This window comes from Taudactylus pleione, unplaced genomic scaffold (assembly GCF_031769625.1).
Source record: "Taudactylus pleione unplaced genomic scaffold, aTauple2 ptg000211l, whole genome shotgun sequence".
In the NCBI taxonomy this organism is placed as follows: domain Eukaryota; kingdom Metazoa; phylum Chordata; class Amphibia; order Anura; family Myobatrachidae; genus Taudactylus; species Taudactylus pleione.
The window spans coordinates 2,942,278-2,960,846 of record NW_028284613.1 but is presented as its reverse complement, the minus strand read 5'-3'; positions in this window follow the sequence as shown (position 1 = coordinate 2,960,846).

Sequence of the window (18,569 nt, the reverse complement as noted above, 5' to 3'; positions counted from 1 at the left end):
GCACCTGTGTCATAAGTAAAGGGCCAGCTGTCTTGACCGTTAAAGGGTGCTGTTTCCCCCAAAGTACACTCCAGTCCAAACCAAAAAAATATATATTTTCTGTGTTTGTGAATTGTGTGCGCAGTAGCAGCACGTGCATCAACAAAGTAGTGCCAAGCGAGCGCCTGTGTCATAAGTAAAGGGCCGGCTGGCTTGACTGTTAAAGGGTGCTGTATCCCCCAAAGTACACTCCAAACCAAATAACAAAATATTTTTTCTGTGTTTGTGAATTGTGTGCGCAGTAGCCGCACGTGCATCAGCAAAGTAGTGCCAAGCGTGCGCCTGTGTCATAAGGAAAGGGCCGGCTGGCTTAACCATTAAAGGGTGCTGTAACCCCCAAAGTACACTCCAGTCCAAACCAAAAAAAATATATTTTCTGTGTTTGTGAATTGTGTGCGCAGTAGCAGCACGTGCATCAACAAAGTAGTGCCAAGCGAGCGCCTGTGTCATAAGTAAAGGGCCGGCTGGCTTGACCGTTAAAGGGTGCTGTATCCCCCAAAGTACACTCCAAACCAAATAACAAAATATTTTTTCTGTGTTTGTGAATTGTGTGCGCAGTAGCCGCACGTGCATCAGCAAAGTAGTGCCAAGCGTGCGCCTGTGTGATAAGTAAAGGGCCGGCTGGCTTGACCATTAAAGGGTGCTGTAACCCCCAAAGTACACTCCAGTCCAAACCAAAAAAAAAATATTTTCTGTGATTGTGATTTGTGTGCGCTGTAGCCGCTCGTGCATCAACAAAGTAGTGCCAAACGTGCGCCTGTATCATAAGTAAAGGGCCGGCTGTATTGACCGTTAAAGGGTGCTGTAACCCCCAAAGAACACTCCTGTCCAAACCAAAAAAATATATATTTTCTGTGTTTGTGATTTGTGTGCGCAGTAGCAGCACGTGCATCAACAAAGTAGTGCCAAGCGTGCGCATGTGTCATAAGTAAAGGGCCAGCTGGCTTGACCATTAAAGGGTGCTGTAACCCCCAAAGTACACTCCAAACCAAATAACAAAATATTTTTTCTGTGTTTGTGAATTGTGTGCGCAGTAGCCGCACGAGCATCAACAAAGTAGTGCCAAGCGTGCGCCTGTGTCATAAGTAAAGGGCCGGCTGGCTTGACCGTTAAAGGGTGCTGTAACCCCCAAAGTACACTCCAGTCCAAAGCAAAAAATATATATTTTCTGTCTTTGTGAATTGTGTGCGCAGTAGCCGCACGTGCATCAACAAAGTAGTGCCAGGCGTGCACCTGTGTCATAAGTAAAGAGCCGCTGGCTTGAAAGTTAAAGGGTGCTGTAACCCCCAAAGTACACTCCAGTCCAAACCAAAAAAAAAATATTTTCTGTGTTTGTGAATTGTGGGCGAAGTAGCCGCACGTGCATCAACAAAGTAGTGCCAAGCGTGCACCTGTGTCATAAGTAAAGGGCCGGCTGCCTTGACCGTTAAAGGGTGTGGTAACCTCAAAAATACACTCCAGTCCAAACCAAAAAAATATATATTTTCTGTGTTTGTGAATTGTGTGCGCAGTAGCAGCACGTGCATCAACAAAGTAGTGCCAAGCGTGCACCTGTGTCATAAGTAAAGGGCCAGCTGGCTTGACCGTTAAAGGGTACTGTATCCCCCAAAGTACACTCCAAACCAAATAACAAAATATTTTTTCTGTGTTTGTGAATTGTGTGCGCAGTAGCCGCACCTGCATCAGCAAAGTAGTGCCAAGCGTGCACCTGTGTCATAAGTAAAGGGCCGGCTGGCTTGACCGTTAAAGGGTGCTGTATCCCTCAAAGTACACTCCAGTCCAAACCAAAAAAAAATATTTTCTGTGTTTGTGAATTGTGTGCGCAGTAGAAGCACATGCATCAACAAAGTAGTGCCAAGCGTGCGCCTGTGTCATAAGTAAAGGGCCGGCTGGCTTGACCATTAAAGGTTGCTGTAACACCCAAAGTACACTCCAGTCCAAACCAAAAAAATATATATTTTCTGTGTTTGTGAATTGTGTGTGCAGTAGCCGCACGTGCATCAACAAAGTAGTGCCAAGCGTGCGCCTGTGTCATAAGTAAAGGGCCGGCTGGCTTGACCGTTAAAGGGTGCTGTATCCCCCAAAGTACACTCCAAACCAAATAACAAAATATTTTTTCTGTGTTTGTGAATTGTGTGCGCAGTAGCCGCACGTGCATCAGCAAAGTAGTGCCAAGCGTGCACCTGTGTCATAAGTAAAGGGCCGGCTGGCTTGACCGGTAATGGGTCTGTAACCCCCAAAGTACACTCCAGTCCAAACCCCAAAAAAAATATTTTCTGTGTTTGTGAATTGTGTGCGCAGTAGCCGCACATGCATCAACAAAGTAGTGCCAAGCGTGCGCCTGTGTCATAAGTAAAGGGCCAGCTGGCTTGACCATTAAAGGTTGCTGTAACACCCAAAGTACACTCCAGTCCAAACCAAATTTTTTTTTATATTTTCTGTGTTTGTGAATTGTGTGTGCAGTAGCCGCACGTGCATCAACAAAGTAGTGCCAAGCGTGCGCCTGTGTCATAAGTAAAGGGCTGGCTGGCTTGACCATTAAAGGGTGCTGTAACCCCCAAAGTACACTCCAAACCAAATAACAAAATATTTTTTCTGTGTTTGTGAATTGTGTGTGCAGCAGCAGCACGTGCATCAACAAAGTAGTGCCAAGCGTGCGCCTGTGTCATAAGTAAAGGGCCGGCTGGCTTGACCGTTAAAGTGTGCTGTATCCCCCAAAGTACACTCCAAACCAAATAACAAAATATTTTTTCTGTGTTTGTGAATTGTGTGCGCAGTAGCGCGCACGTGCATCAACAAAGTAGTGCCAAGCATGCGCCTGTGTCATAAGTAAAGGGCCGGCTGGCTTGACCATTAAAGGGTGCTGTAACCCCCAAAGTACACTCCAATCCAAACCAAAAAAATATATATTTTCTGTGTTTGTGATTTGTGTGCGCAGTAGCCGCACGTGCATCAACAAAGTAGTGCCAAGCGTGCGCCTGAGTCATAAGTAAAGGGCCGGCTGGCTTGACCGTTAAAGGGTGCGGTAACCTCCAAAATACACTCCAGTCGAAACCAAAAAAATATATATTTTCTGTGTTTGTGAATTGTGTGTGCAGTAGCCACACGTGCATCAACAAAGTAGTGCCAAGCGTGCGCCTGTGTAATAAGTAAAGGGCCGGCTGGCTTGACCATTAAATGGTGCTGTAACCCCCAAAGTACACTCAAGTCTAAACCAAAAAAAAAAATATTTTCTGTGTTTGTGAATTGTGTGCGCAGTAGCCGCACGTGCATCAACAAAGTAGTGCCAAGCGTGCGCCTGTGTCATATGTAAAGGGCCAGCTGTCTTGACCGTTAAAGGGTGCTGTTTCCCCCAAAGTACACTCCAGTCCAAACCAAAAAATATATATTTTCTGTGTTTGTGAATTGTGTGCGCAGTAGCAGCACGTGCATCAACAAAGTAGTGCCAAGCGTGCGCCTGTGTCATAAGTAAAGGGCCGGCTGGCTTGACCATTAAAGGGTGCTGTAACCCCCAAAGTACACTCCAGTCCAAACCAAAAAAAAAATATTTTCTGTGTTTGTGATTTGTGTGCGCTGTAGCCGCTCGTGCATCAACAAAGTAGTGCCAAACGTGCGCCTGTATCATAAGTAAAGGGCCGGTTGTATAGACCGTTAAAGGGTGCTGTAACCCCCAAAGAACACTCCTGTCCAAACCAAAAAAATATATATTTTCTGTGTTTGTGATTTGTGTGCGCAGTAGCAGCACGTGCATCAACAAAGTAGTGCCAAGCGTGCGCATGTGTCATAAGTAAAGGGCCAGCTGGCTTGACCATTAAAGGGTGCTGTAACCCCCAAAGTACACTCCAAACCAAATAACAAAATATTTTTTCTGTGTTTGTGAATTGTGTGCGCAGTAGCCGCACGAGCATCAACAAAGTAGTGCCAAGCGTGCGCCTGTGTCATAAGTAAAGGGCCGGCTGGCTTGACCGTTAAAGGGTGCTGTAACCCCCAAAGTACACTCCAGTCCAAAGCAAAAAATATATATTTTCTGTCTTTGTGAATTGTGTGCGCAGTAGCCGCACGTGCATCAACAAAGTAGTGCCAGGCGTGCACCTGTGTCATAAGTAAAGAGCCGCTGGCTTGAAAGTTAAAGGGTGCTGTAACCCCCAAAGTACACTCCAGTCCAAACCAAAAAAAAAATATTTTCTGTGTTTGTGAATTGTGGGCGAATTAGCCGCACGTGCATCAACAAAGTAGTGCCAAGCGTGCGCCTGTGTCATAAGTAAAGGGCCAGCTGTCTTGACCGTTAAAGGGTGCTGTTTCCCCCAAAGTACACTCCAGTCCAAACCAAAAAAAAAATATTTTCTGTGTTTGTGAATTGTGGGCGCAGTAGCCGCATGTTCATCAACAAAGTAGTGCCAAGCGTGCACCTATGTCATAAGTAAAGGGCCGGCTGGCTTGACCATTAAAGGGTGCAGTAACCTCCAAAATACACTCCAGTCCAAACCAAAAAAAAAAATATTTTCTGTGTTTGTGAATTGTGTGTGCTGTAGCCGCACGTGCATCAACAAAGTAGTGCCAAGTATGCGCCTTTGTCATAAGTAAAGGGCCAGCTGGCTTGACCATTAAAGGGTGCTGTAACCCCCAAAGTACACTCCAGTCCAAACCAAAAAAAAAAATATTTTCTGTGTTTGTGAATTGTGGGCGAATTAGCCGCACGTGCATCAACAAAGTAGTGCCAAGCGTGCACCTGTGTCATAAGTAAAGGGCCAGCTGTCTTGACCGTTAAAGGGTGCTGTTTCCCCCAAAGTACACTCCAGTCCAAACCAAAAAAATATATATTTTCTGTGTTTGTGAATTGTGTGCGCAGTAGCAGCACGTGCATCAACAAAGTAGTGCCAAGCGAGCGCCTGTGTCATAAGTAAAGGGCCGGCTGGCTTGACTGTTAAAGGGTGCTGTATCCCCCAAAGTACACTCCAAACCAAATAACAAAATATTTTTTCTGTGTTTGTGAATTGTGTGCGCAGTAGCCGCACGTGCATCAGCAAAGTAGTGCCAAGCGTGCGCCTGTGTCATAAGGAAAGGGCCGGCTGGCTTAACCATTAAAGGGTGCTGTAACCCCCAAAGTACACTCCAGTCCAAACCAAAAAAAATATATTTTCTGTGTTTGTGAATTGTGTGCGCAGTAGCAGCACGTGCATCAACAAAGTAGTGCCAAGCGAGCGCCTGTGTCATAAGTAAAGGGCCGGCTGGCTTGACCGTTAAAGGGTGCTGTATCCCCCAAAGTACACTCCAAACCAAATAACAAAATATTTTTTCTGTGTTTGTGAATTGTGTGCGCAGTAGCCGCACGTGCATCAGCAAAGTAGTGCCAAGCGTGCGCCTGTGTGATAAGTAAAGGGCCGGCTGGCTTGACCATTAAAGGGTGCTGTAACCCCCAAAGTACACTCCAGTCCAAACCAAAAAAAAAATATTTTCTGTGATTGTGATTTGTGTGCGCTGTAGCCGCTCGTGCATCAACAAAGTAGTGCCAAACGTGCGCCTGTATCATAAGTAAAGGGCCGGCTGTATTGACCGTTAAAGGGTGCTGTAACCCCCAAAGAACACTCCTGTCCAAACCAAAAAAATATATATTTTCTGTGTTTGTGATTTGTGTGCGCAGTAGCAGCACGTGCATCAACAAAGTAGTGCCAAGCGTGCGCATGTGTCATAAGTAAAGGGCCAGCTGGCTTGACCATTAAAGGGTGCTGTAACCCCCAAAGTACACTCCAAACCAAATAACAAAATATTTTTTCTGTGTTTGTGAATTGTGTGCGCAGTAGCCGCACGAGCATCAACAAAGTAGTGCCAAGCGTGCGCCTGTGTCATAAGTAAAGGGCCGGCTGGCTTGACCGTTAAAGGGTGCTGTAACCCCCAAAGTACACTCCAGTCCAAAGCAAAAAATATATATTTTCTGTCTTTGTGAATTGTGTGCGCAGTAGCCGCACGTGCATCAACAAAGTAGTGCCAGGCGTGCACCTGTGTCATAAGTAAAGAGCCGCTGGCTTGAAAGTTAAAGGGTGCTGTAACCCCCAAAGTACACTCCAGTCCAAACCAAAAAAAAAATATTTTCTGTGTTTGTGAATTGTGGGCGAAGTAGCCGCACGTGCATCAACAAAGTAGTGCCAAGCGTGCACCTGTGTCATAAGTAAAGGGCCGGCTGCCTTGACCGTTAAAGGGTGTGGTAACCTCAAAAATACACTCCAGTCCAAACCAAAAAAATATATATTTTCTGTGTTTGTGAATTGTGTGCGCATTAGCCGCATGTGCATCAACAAAGTAGTGCCAAGCGTGTGCCTGTGTCATAAGTAAAGGGCTGGCTGGCTTGACCATTAAAGGGTGCTGTAACCCCCAAAGTACACTCCAAACCAAATAACAAAATATTTTTTCTGTGTTTGTGAATTGTGTGCGCAGTAGCCACACGTGCATCAACAAAGTAGAGCCAAGCGTGCGCCTGTGTCATAAGTAAAGGGCCGGCTGGCTTGACTGTTAAAGGGTGCTATAACCCCCAAAGTACACTCCAGTCCAAACCAAAAAAATATATATTTTCTGTGTTTGTGAATTGTGTGCGCAGTAGGCACACGTGCATCAACAATTTAGTGCCAAGCGTGCGCCTGTGTCTTAAGTAAAGGGCCGGCTGGCTTGACCGTTAATGGGTGCTGTAACCCCCAAAATACACTCCAAACCAAATAACAAAATATTTTTTCTGTGTTTGTGAATTGTTGATGCAAGTGTAGCCACACTTGCATCAACAATGTAGTGCCAAGCGTGCGCCTGTGTCATAAGTAAAGGGCCGGCTGGCTTGACCGTTAAAAGGTGCTGTACCCACAAAGTACACTCCAGTCCTAACCAAAAAATAAATATATTTTCTGTGTTTGTGAATTGTGTGCGCAGTAGCCGCACGTGCATCAACAAAGTAGTGCCAAGCGTGCGCCTGTGTCATAAGTAAAGGGCCAGCTGGCTTGACCGTTAAAGTGTGCTGTATCACGCAAAGTACACTCCAAACCAAATAACAAAATATTTTTTCTGTGTTTGTGAATTGTGTGTGCAGTAGCCGCACGTGCATCAACAAAGTAGTGCCGAGCGTGCGCCTGTGTCATAAGTAAAGGGCTGGCTGGCTTGACCATTAAAGGGAGCTGTAACCCCCAAAGTACACTCCAATCCAAACCAAAAAAATATATATTTTCTGTGTTTGTGAATTGTGTGCGCAGTAGCCGCACGTGCATCAACAAAGTAGTGCCAAGTGTGCACCTGTGTCATAAGTAAAGGGCCGGCTGGCTTGACCGTTAAAGGGTGCTGTAAAATCCAAAGTACACTCCAGTCCAAACCAAAAAAAAAAATATTTTCTGTGTTTGTGAATTGTGTGTGCAGTAGCCGCACATGCATCAACAAAGTAGTGCCAAGCGTGCGCCTGTGTCATAAGTAAAGGGCTGGCTGGCTTGACCATTAAAGGGTGCTGTAACCCCCAAAGTACACTCCAAACCAAATAACAAAATATTTTTTCTGTGTTTGTGAATTGTGTGCGCAGTAGCCACACATGCATCAACAAAGTAGTGCCAAGCGTGCGCCTGTGTCATAAGTAAAGGGCCGGCTGGCTTGACCGTTAAAGGGTGCTGTACCCCCAAAGTACACTCCAGTCATAACCAAAAAAAAATATTTTCTGTGTTTGTGAATTGTGTGCGCAGTAGCAACACGTGCATCAACAAAGTAATGCCAAGCGTGCGCCTGTGTCATAAGTAAAGGGCTTGCTGGCTTGACCGATAAAGGATGCTGTAACCCCCAGAGTACACTCCAAACCAAATAACAAAATATTTTTTCCGTGCTTGTGAATTGTGTGCGCAGTAGACGAACGTGTATCAACAAAGTAGTGCCAAGCGTGCGCCTGTGTCTTAAGTAAAGGGCCGGCTGGCTTGACCATTAAAGGATGCTGTAACCCCCAAAGTACACACTAAACCAAATAACAAAATATTTTTTCTGTGTTTGTGAATTGTGTGCGCAGTAGCCGCACGTGCATCAACAAAGTAGAGCCAAGCGTGCGCCTGTGTCATAAGTAAAGGGCCGGCAGTCTTGACCATTAAAGGGTGCTGTAACCCCCAAAGTACACTCCAGTCCAAACCAAAAAAATATATATTTTCTGTGTTTTTGAATTGTGTGCGCCGTAGCCGCACGTGCATCAACAAAGTAGTGCCAAGCGTGCGCCTGTGTCATAAGTAAAGGGCCGGCTGGCTTGACCGTTAAAGGGTGCTGTAACCCCCAAAGTACACTACAAACCAAATAACAAAATATTTTTTCTGCGTTTGTGAATTGTGTGCGCAGTAGCTGCACGTGCATCAACAAAGTAGTGCCAAGCGTGCGCCTGTGTCATAAGTAAAGGGCCGGCTGACTTGACCGTTAAAGGGTGCTGTAACCCCCAAAGTACACTCCAGTCCAAACCAAAAAAAAAATATTTTCTGTGTTTGTGAATTGTGTGTGCAGTAGCCACACCTGCATCAACAAACTAGTGCCAAGAGTGCGCCTGTGTCATAAGTAAAGGGCCGGCTGGCTTGACCGATAAAGGGTGCTGTAACCCCAAAGTACACTCCAAACCAAATAACAAAATATTTTTTCAGTGTTTGTGAATTGCATGCGCATTAGCCGCATGTGCATCAACAAAGTAGTGCCAAGCGTGTGCCTGTGTCATAAGTAAAGGGCTAGCTGGCTTGACCATTAAAGGGTGCTGTAACACCCAAAGTACACTCCAAACCAAATAACAAAATATTTTTTCTGTGTTTGTGAATTGTGTGCGCAGTAGACGCACGTGCATCAACAAAGTAGAGCCAAGGCTGCGCCTGTGTCATAAGTAAAGGGCCGGCTGGCTTGACTGTTAAAGGGTGCTGTAACCCCCAAAGTACACTCCAAACCAAATAACAAAATATTTTTTCTGTGTTTGTGAATTGTGTGCGCAGTTGCCGCACGTGCATCAACAAAGTAGTGCCAAGCGTGTGCATGTGTCATAAGTAAAGGCCTCTCTGGCTTGACCATTAAAGGGTGCTGCAACCCCCAAAGTACACTGCAATCCAAACCAAGAAAAAAACTATTTTCTGTGTTTGTGAATTTTGTGCGCAGTAGCTGCACGTGCATCAACAAAGTAGAACCAAGCGTGCGCCTGTGTCATAAGTAAAGGGCCGGCTGTCTTGACCATTAAAGGGTGCTGTAACCCCCAAAGTATACTCCAGTCCAAATAAAAAAAAAATATTTTCTGTGTTTGTGAATTGTGTGCGCTGTAGCTGCACGTGCATCAACAAAGTAGTGCCAAGCGTGCACCTGTGTCATAAGTAAAGGGCCGGCTTGCTTGACCTTTAAAGGGTGCTGTAACCCCCAAAGTACACTCCAGTCCAAACCAAAAAAAAAATATTTTCTGTGTTTGTGAATTGTGTGCACAGTAGCCGCACGTGCATCAACAATTTAGTGCCAAGCGTGCGCCTGTGTCTTAAGTAAAGGGCCGGCTGGCTTGACCGTTAATGGGTGCTGTAACCCCCAAAGTACACTCCAAACCAAATAACAAAATATTTTTTCTGTGTTTGTGAATTGTGTGCGCAGTAGCCACACATGCATCAACAAAGTAGTGCCAAGCGTGCGCCTGTGTCATAAGTAAAGGGCGGGCTGGCTTGACCGTTAAAGGGTGCTGTACCCCCAAAGTACACTCCAGTCATAACCAAAAAAAAATATTTTCTGTGTTTGTGAATTGTGTGCACAGTAGCAACACGTGCATCAACAAAGTAATGCCAAGCGTGCGCCTGTGTCATAAGTAAAGGGCTGGCTGGCTTGACCGATAAAGGATGCTGTAATCCCCAAAGTACACTCCAAACCAAATAACAAAATATTTTTTCCGTGCTTGTGAATTGTGTGCGCAGTAGCCGAACGTGTATCAACAAAGTAGTGCCAAGCGTGCGCCTGTGTCTTAAGTAAAGGGCCGGCTGGCTTGACCATTAAAGGTTGCTGTAACTCCCAAAGTACACACCAAACCAAATAACAAAATATTTTTTCTGTGTTTGTGAATTGTGTGTGCAGTAGCCGCACGTGCATCAACAAAGTAGTGCCAAGCGTGCGCCTGTGTCATAAGTAAAGGGCTGGCTGGCTTGACCGTTAAAGTGTGCTGTATCCCCCAAAGTACACTCCAAACCAAATAACAAAATATTTTTTCTGTGTTTGTGAATTGTGTGCGCAGTAGCGCGCACGTGCATCAACAAAGTAGTGCCGAGCGTGCGCCTGTGTCATAAGTAAAGGGCTGGCTGGCTTGACCATTAAAGGGAGCTGTAACCCCCAAAGTACACTCCAATTCAAACCAAAAAAATATATATTTTCTGTGTTTGTGAATTGTGTGCGCAGTAGCCGCACGTGCATCAACAAAGTAGTGCTAAGTGTGCACCTGTGTCATAAGTAAAGGGCCGGCTGGCTTGACCGTTAAAGGGTGCTGTAACCTCCAAAGTACACTCCAGTCCAAACCAAAAAAAAAATTATTTTCTGTGTTTGTGAATTGTGTGTGCAGTAGCCGCACGTGCATCAACAAAGTAGTGCCAAGCGTGCGCCTGTGTCATAAATAAAGGGCCAGCTGGCTTGACCGTTAAAGTGTGCTGTATACCCCAAAGTACACTCCAAACCAAATAACAAATTATTTTTTCTGTGTTTGTGAATTGTGTGCGCAGTAGCGCGCACGTGCATCAACAAAGTAGTGCCAAGCGTGCGCCTGTGTCATAAGTAAAGGGCCGGCTGGCTTGACTATTAAAGGGTGCTGTAACCCCCAAAGTACACTACAATCCAAACCAAAAAAATATATATTTTCTGTGTTTGTGAATTGTGTGCGCAGTAGCCGCACGTGCATCAACAAAGTAGTGCCAAGCGTGCACCTGTGTCATAAGTAAAGGGCCGGCTGGCTTGACTATTAAAGGGTGCTGTAACCCCCAAAGTACACTACAATCCAAACCAAAAAAATATATATTTTCTGTGTTTGTGAATTGTGTGCGCAGTAGCCGCACGTGCATCAACAAAGTAGTGCCAAGCGTGCGCCTGTGTCATAAGTAAAGGGCCGGCTGGCATGACCATTAAAGGGTGCTGTAACTCCCAAAGTACACTCCAGTCCAAACCAAAAAAAATAATATTTTCTGTGTTTGTGAATTGTGTGCGCAGTAGCCGCACGTGCATCAACAAAGTAGTGCCAAGCGTGCGCCTGTGTCATAAGTAAAGGGCCAGCTGTCTTGACCGTTAAAGGGTGCTGTTTCCCCCAAAGTACACTCCAGTCCAAACAAAAAAAATATATATTTTCTGTGTTTGTGAATTGTGTGCGCAGTAGCAGCACGTGCATCAACAAAGTAGTGCCAAGCGTGCGCCTGTCTCATAAGTAAAGGGCCGGCTGGCTTGACCGTTAAAGGGTGCTGTATCCCCCAAAGTACACTCCAAACCAAATAACAAAATATTTTTTCTGTGTTTGTGAATTGTGTGAGCAGTAGCCGCACGTGCATCAACAAAGTAGTGCCAAGCGTGCACCTGTGTCATAAGTAAAGGGCCGGCTGGCTTGACCGTCAAAGGGTGCTGTAACCCCCAAAATACACTCCAGTCAAAACCAAAAAAAAAATATTTTCTGTGTTTGTGAATTGTGTGCGCAGTAGCCGCACGTGCATTAACAAACTAGTGCCAAGAGTGTGCCTGTGTCATAAGTAAAGGGCCGGCTGGCTTGACCATTAAAGGGTGTTGTAACCCCCAAAGTACACTCCAAACCAAATAACAAAATATTTTTTCTGTGTTTGTGAATTGCGTGCGCATTAGCCGCATGTGCATCAACAAAGTAGTGCCAAGCATGTGCCTGTGTCATAAGTAAAGGGCCAGCTGGCTTGACCGTTAAAGGGTGCTGTAACCCCCAAAGTACACTCCAAACCAAATAACAAAATATTTTTTCTGTGTTTGTGAATTGTGTGCGCAGTAGCCGCACGTGCATCAACAAAGTAGAGCAAAGCGTGCGCCTGTGTCATAAGTAAAGGGCTGGCTGGCTTGACTGTTAAAGGGTGCTGTAACCCCCAAAGTACACTCCAGTCCAAACAAAAAAAAAATATTTTTTTTCTGTGTTTGTGAATTGTGTGCGCTGTAGCTGCACGTGCATCAACAAAGTAGTGCCAAGCGTGCGCCTGTGTCATAAGTGAAGGGCCGGCTGGCTTGACCGTTAAAGGATGTTGTAACCCCCAAAGTACACTCCAGTCCAAACCAAAAAAATATATATTTTCTGTGTTTGTGAATTGTGTGCACAGTAGGCACACGTGCATCAACAATTTAGTGCCAAGCGTGCGCCGGTGTCTTAAGTAAAGGGCCGGCTGGCTTGACCATTAATGGGTGCTGTAACCCCCAAAGTACACTCCAAACCAAATAACAAAATTTTTTTTTGTGTTTGTGAATTGTGTGTGCAGTAGCAGCACGTGCATCAACAAAGTAGTGCCAAGCGTGCGCCTGTGTCATAAGTAAAGGGCCGGCTGGCTTGACCATTAAAGGGTGCTGTAACCCCCAAAGTACACTCCAGTACAAACCAAAAAAAGTAATATTTTCTGTGTTTGTGAATTGTGTGCGCAGTAGCCGCACGTGCATCAACAAAGTAGTGCCAAGCGTGCACCTGTGTCATAAGTAAAGGGCCGGCTGCCTTGACCGTTAAAGGGTGTGGTAACCTCAAAAATACACTCCAGTCCAAACCAAAAAAATATATATTTTCTGTGTTTGTGAATTGTGTGCGCATTAGCCGCATGTGCATCAACAAAGTAGTGCCAAGCGTGTGCCTGTGTCATAAGTAAAGGGCTGGCTGGCTTGACCATTAAAGGGTGCTGTAACCCCCAAAGTACACTCCAATCCAAATAACAAAATATTTTTTCTGTGTTTGTGAATTGTGTGCGCAGTAGCCACACGTGCATCAACAAAGTAGAGCCAAGCGTGCGCCTGTGTCATAAGTAAAGGGCCGGCTGGCTTGACTGTTAAAGGGTGCTATAACCCCCAAAGTACACTCCAGTCCAAACCAAGAAAATATATATTTTCTGTGTTTGTGAATTGTGTGCGCAGTAGGCACACGTGCATCAACAATTTAGTGCCAAGCGTGCGCCTGTGTCTTAAGTAAAGGGCCGGCTGGCTTGACCATTAATGGGTGCTGTAACCCCCAAAATACACTCCAAACCAAATAACAAAATATTTTTTCTGTGTTTGTGAATTGTGTGCGCAGTAGCCACACTTGCATCAACAATGTAGTGCCAAGCGTGCGCCTGTGTCATAAGTAAAGGGCCGGCTGGCTTGACCGTTAAAAGGTGCTGTACCCACAAAGTACACTCCAGTCCTAACCAAAAAATAAATATATTTTCTGTGTTTGTGAATTGTGTGCGCAGTAGCCGCACGTGCATCAACAAAGTAGTGCCAAGCGTGCGCCTGTGTCATAAGTAAAGGGGCAGCTGGCTTGACCGTTAAAGTGTGCTGTATCACGCAAAGTACACTCCAAACCAAATAACAAAATATTTTTTCTGTGTTTGTGAATTGTGTGTGCAGTATCCGCACGTGCATCAACAAAGTAGTGCCAAGCGTGCGCCTGTGTCATAAGTAAAGGGCCGGCTGGCTTGACCGTTAAAGTGTGCTGTATCCCCCAAAGTACACTCCAAACCAAATAACAAAATATTTTTTCTGTGTTTGTGAATTGTGTGCGCAGTAGCGCGCACGTGCATCAACAAAGTAGTGCCGAGCGTGCGCCTGTGTCATAAGTAAAGGGCTGGCTGGCTTGACCATTAAAGGGAGCTGTAACCCCCAAAGTACACTCCAATCCAAACCAAAAAAATATATATTTTCTGTGTTTGTGAATTGTGTGCGCAGTAGCCGCACGTGCATCAACAAAGTAGTGCCAAGTGTGCACCTGTGTCATAAGTAAAGGGCCGGCTGGCTTGACCGTTAAAGGGTGCTGTAACGTCCAAAGTACACTCCAGTCCAAACCAAAAAAAAAAATATTTTCTGTGTTTGTGAATTGTGTGTGCAGTAGCCGCACGTGCATCAACAAAGTAGTGCCAAGCGTGCGCCTGTGTCATAAGTAAAGGGCTGGCTGGCTTGACCATTAAAGGGTGCTGTAACCCCCAAAGTACACTCCAAACAAAATAACAAAATATTTTTTCTGTGTTTGTGAATTGTGTGTGCAGTAGCCGCACGTGCATCAACAAAGTAGTGCCAAGCGTGCGCCTGTTTCATAAATAAAGGGCCAGCTGGCTTGACCGTTAAAGTGTGCTGTGTACCCCAAAGTACACTCCAAACCAAATAACAAAATATTTTTTCTGTGTTTGTGAATTGTGTGCGCATTAGCGCGCACGTACATCAACAAAGTAGTGCCAAGCGTGTGCCTGTGTCATAAGTAAAGGGCCGGCTGGCTTGACTATTAAAGGGTGCTGTAACCCCCAAAGTACACTCCAATCCAAACCAAAAAAATATATATTTTCTGTGTTTGTGAATTGTGTGCGCAGTAGCCGCACGTGCATCAACAAAGTAGTGCCAAGCGTGCGCCTGTCTCATAAGTAAAGGGCCGGCTGGCTTGACCGTTAAAGGGTGCTGTATCCCCCAAAGTACACTCCAAACCAAATAACAAAATATTTTTTCTGTGTTTGTGAATTGTGTGAGCAGTAGCCGCACTTACATCAACAAAGTAGAGCCAAGCGTGCGCCTGTGTCATAAGTAAAGGGCCGGCTGGCTTGACTGTTAAAGGGTGCTGTAACCCCCAAAGTACACTCCAGTCCAAACAAAAAAAAAATATATTTTTTCTGTGTTTGTGAATTGTGTGCGCTGTAGCTGCACGTGCATCAACAAAGTAGTGCCAAGCGTGCGCCTGTGTCATAAGTAAAGGGCCGGCTGGCTTGACCGTTAAAGGATGTTGTAACCCCCAAAGTACACTCCAGTCCAAACCAAAAAAATATATATTTTCTGTGTTTGTGAATTGTGTGCACAGTAGGCACACGTGCATCAACAATTTAGTGCCAAGTGTGCGCCGGTGTCTTAAGTAAAGGGCCGGCTGGCTTGAACATTAATGGGTGCTGTAACCCCCAAAGTACACTCCAAACCAAATAACAAAAAAAATTTTTGTGTTTGTGAATTGAGTGTACAGTAGCAGCACGTGCATCAACAAAGTAGTGCCAAGCGTGCGCCTGTGTCATAAGTAAAGGGCCGGCTGGCTTGACCATTAAAGGGTGCTGTAACCCCCAAAGTACACTCCAGTCCAAACCAAAAAAAGTAATATTTTCTGTGTTTGTGAATTGTGTGCGCAGTAGCCGCACGTGCATCAACAAAGTAGTGCCAAGCGTGCGCCTGTGTCATAAGTAAAGGGCCAGCTGTCTTGACCATTAAAGGGTGCTGTTTCCCCCAAAGTACACTCCAGTCCAAACCAAAAAAATATATATTTTCTGTGTTTGTGAATTGTGTGCGCTGTAGCTGCACGTGCATCAACAAAGTAGTGCCAAGCGTGCGCCTGTGTCATAAGTAAAGGGCCGGCTGGCTTGACCGTTAAAGGGTGCTGTAACCCCCAAAGTATACTCCAGTCCAAACCAAAAAAAAAATATTTTCTGTGTTTGTGAATTGTGTGTGCAGTAGACGCACGTGCATCAACAAAGTAGTGCCAGGCGTGCGCCTGTGTCATAAGTAAAGGGCCGGCTGGCTTGAAAGTTAAAGGGTGCTATAACCCCCAAAGTACACTCCAGTCCAAACCAAAAAAATATATATTTTCTGTGTTTGTGAATTGTGTGCGCAGTAGGCACACGTGCATCAACAATTTAGTGCCAAGCGTGCGCCTGTGTCTTAAGTAAAGGACCGGCTGGCTTGACCGTTAATGGGTGCTGTAATCCCCAAAGTACACTCCAAACCAAATAACAAAATATTTTTTCTGTGTTTGTGAATTGTGTGCGCAGTAGCCACTCTTGCATCAACAATGTAGTGCCAAGCGTGCGCCTGTGTCATAAGTAAAGGGCCGGCTGGCTTGACCGTTAAAAGGTGCTGTACCCCCAAAGTACACTCCAGTCCTAACCAAAAAAAAAATATTTTCTGTGTTTGTGAATTGTGTGCGCAGTAGCCGCACGTGCATCAACAAAGTAGTGCCAAGCGTGCGCCTGTGTCATAAGTAAAGGGCCAGCTGGCTTGACCATTAAAGTGTGCTGTATCACGCAAAGTACACTCCAAACCAAATAACAAAATATTTTTTCTGTGTTTGTGAATTGTGTGTGCAGTAGTGCGCACGTGCATCAACAAAGTAGTGCCAAGCGTGCGCCTGTGTCATAAGTAAAGGGCAGGCTGGCTTGACCATTAAAGGGTGCTGTAAACCCCAAAGTACACTCCAATCCAAACCAAAAAAATATATATTTTCTGTGTTTGTGAATTGTGTGCGCAGTAGCCGCACGTGCATCAACAAAGTAGTGCCAAGCGTGCACCTGTGTGATAAGTAAAGGGCCGGGTGGCTTGACCGTTAAAGGGTGTGGTAGCCTCCAAAATACACTCCAGTCCAAACCAAAAAAAAAAAAAATTTCTGTGTTTGTGAATAGTGTGTGCATTAGCAGCACGTGCATCAACAAAGTAGTGCCAAGCGTGCGCCTGTGTCATAAGTAAAGGGCCAGCTGGCTTGACGATTAAAGGGTGCTGTAACCCCCAAAGTACACTCCAGTCCAAACCAAAAAAAGTAATATTTTCTGTGTTTGTGAATTGTGTGCGCAGTAGCCGCACGTGCATCAACAAAGTAGTGCCAAGCGTGCGCCTGTGTCATAAGTAAAGGGCCAGCTGTCTTGACCATTAAAGGGTGCTGTTTACCCCAAAGTACACTCCAGTCCAAACCAAAAAAATATATATTTTCTGTGTTTGTGAATTGTGTGCGCATTAGCCGCATGTGCATCAACAAAGTAGTGCCAAGCGTGTGCCTGTGTCATAAGTAAAGGGCTGGCTGGCTTGACCATTAAAGGGTGCTGTAACCCCCAAAGTACACTCCAAACCAAATAACAAAATATTTTTTCTGTGTTTGTGAATTGTGTGCGCAGTAGCCGCACGTGCATCAACAAAGTAGAGCCAAGCATGCGCCTGTGTCATAAGTAAAGGGCCGGCTGGCTTGACTGTTAAAGGGTGCTGTAACCCCCAAAGTACACTCCAGTCCAAACAAAAAAAATTATTTTTTTTCTGTGTTTGTGAATTGTGTGCGCTGTAGCTGCACGTGCATCAACACAGTAGTGCCAAGCGTGCGCCTGTGTCATAAGTAAAGGGCCGGCTGGCTTGACCGTTAAAGGGTGCTGTAACCCCCAAAGTATACTCCAATCCAAACCAAAAAAATATATATTTTCTGTGTTTGTGAATTGTGTGCGCAGTAGGCACACGTGCATCAACAATTTAGTGCCAAGCGTGCGCCTGTGTCTTAAGTAAAGGGCCGGCTGGCTTGACCGTTAATGGGTGCTGTAACCCCCAAAGTACACTCCAAACCAAATAACAAAATATTTTTTCTGTGTTTGTGAATTGTGTGCGCAGTAGCCACACTTGCATCAACAATGTAGTGCCAAGCGTGCGCCTGTGTCATAAGTAAAGGGCCGGCTGGCATGACCGTTAAAAGGTGCTGTACCCCGAAAGTACACTCCAGTCCTAACCAAAAAAAAAATATTTTCTGTGTTTGTGAATTGTGTGTGCAGTAGACGCACGTGCATCAACAAAGTAGTGCCAGGCGTGCGCCTGTGTCATAAGTAAAGGGCCGGCTGGCTTGAAAGTTAAAGGGTGCTATAACCCCCAAAGTACACTCCAGTCCAAACCAAAAAAATATATATTTTCTGTGTTTGTGAATTGTGTGCGCAGTAGGCACACGTGCATCAACAATTTAGTGCCAAGCGTGCGCCTGTGTCTTAAGTAAAGGGCCGGCTGGCTTGACCGTTAATGGGTGCTGTAACCCCCAAAGTACACTCCAAACCAAATAAAAAAATTTTTTTTCTGTGTTTGTGAATTGTGTGCGCAGTAGCCACACTTGCATCAACAAAGTAGTGCCAAGCGTGCGCCTGTGTCATAAGTAAAGGGCCGGCTGGCTTGACCGTTAAAGAGTGCTGTACCCCCAAAGTACACTCCAGTCCTAACCAAAAAAAAATATTTTCTGTGTTTGTGAATTGTGTGCGCAGTAGCCGCACGTGCATCAACAAAGTAGTGCCAAGCGTGCGCCTGTGTCATAAGTAAAGGGCCAGCTGGCTTGACCGTTAAAGTGTGCTGGATCACCCAAAGTACACTCCAAACCAAATAACAAAATATATATTTTCTGTGTTTGTGAATTGTGTGCGCAGTAGCCGCACGTGCATCAACAAAGTAGTGCCAAGCGTGCACCTGTGTCATAAGTTCAGGGCCGGCTGGCTTGACCGTTAAAGGGTGCGGTAACCTCCAAAATTCACTCCAGTCCAAACCAGAAAAAAAATAATTTTCTGTGTTTGTGAATTGTGTGCGCAGTAGCCACACGTGCATCAACAAAGTAGTGCCAAGCGTGCGCC